At 42.2% G+C, this 732-nt stretch overlaps 1 protein-coding gene across 1 annotated transcript in view; it reads left to right on the plus strand.

The window, feature by feature from the left end:
- Nucleotides 1–732, plus strand: part of ZCWPW1 (zinc finger, CW type with PWWP domain 1) — an 18,010-nt gene that overhangs the window by 9,736 nt on the left and 7,542 nt on the right. The window lies entirely within an intron of this gene.

The following is a 732-nucleotide window of genomic DNA, read 5'->3' on the forward strand; positions in this document are numbered from 1 at the left end:
ATGAGCCACCATGCCCAGCCTGTTGTAGGGGTCTTTAAGCAAGTGAGGTGGAAGGATGGGGCATTTTTGTCAAAGAGGAAGTTTGGATAAGTGACTCAAAGGGTACACCTGTGAATGGGTGGGGCATGTGGGAGTGGGTTACTGAAGTGTCATGGAGGAAAAGATCAAGGAACTGAGATAATGGGGTGCTTTGTGGATATGGAGGTTGTGAGTACATCATGGAGAAATGATAGACTTCGACCTGTGTCTTTTGGAAGAGAGTGAACTCAGGACTGTTGGTCCCAAAGGTTACAACTTGGTGATTTGGTGACAGGTAAATCAGTTGAGATTTGGATGAGAACTCTGGATGTTGTACACAAAAAGGATGCTGATAAGCTCTTCAAAAGAACTTTTCAGTAGTGTCATGCCAGCAGAGAATGAGGCACTATCTGGAAAGATGCCAGGCAACCTTTTTATTCATGTACTATCAACACAGGAAATACTCCTTTCTGACTTGGGGTGGGGAGAGAGGATAAGATCAAGATGTGAGACTTGAGTTCTAATTTCAGCTCTGTCACCAAATTAGATTTATCTTCAGCAAGTCAATTACCTTCCCTGAGTCTTGGTTTTCCCATTTATAAGTTAGAGATTAAGCTAGTTGATCTCTAAGGTCTCTGTGGCTATGTGATTGTGAGGGTTGGGAGGGTTATATTGAGTTTAGTTGGATTGAAGAAGAAAGAGCATATTTTTTTT

The sequence above is a fragment of the Propithecus coquereli genome, unplaced genomic scaffold (genome assembly GCF_000956105.1).
Source record: "Propithecus coquereli isolate 6110/MARCELLA unplaced genomic scaffold, Pcoq_1.0 Scaffold137, whole genome shotgun sequence".
In the NCBI taxonomy this organism is placed as follows: Eukaryota; Metazoa; Chordata; class Mammalia; order Primates; family Indriidae; genus Propithecus; species Propithecus coquereli.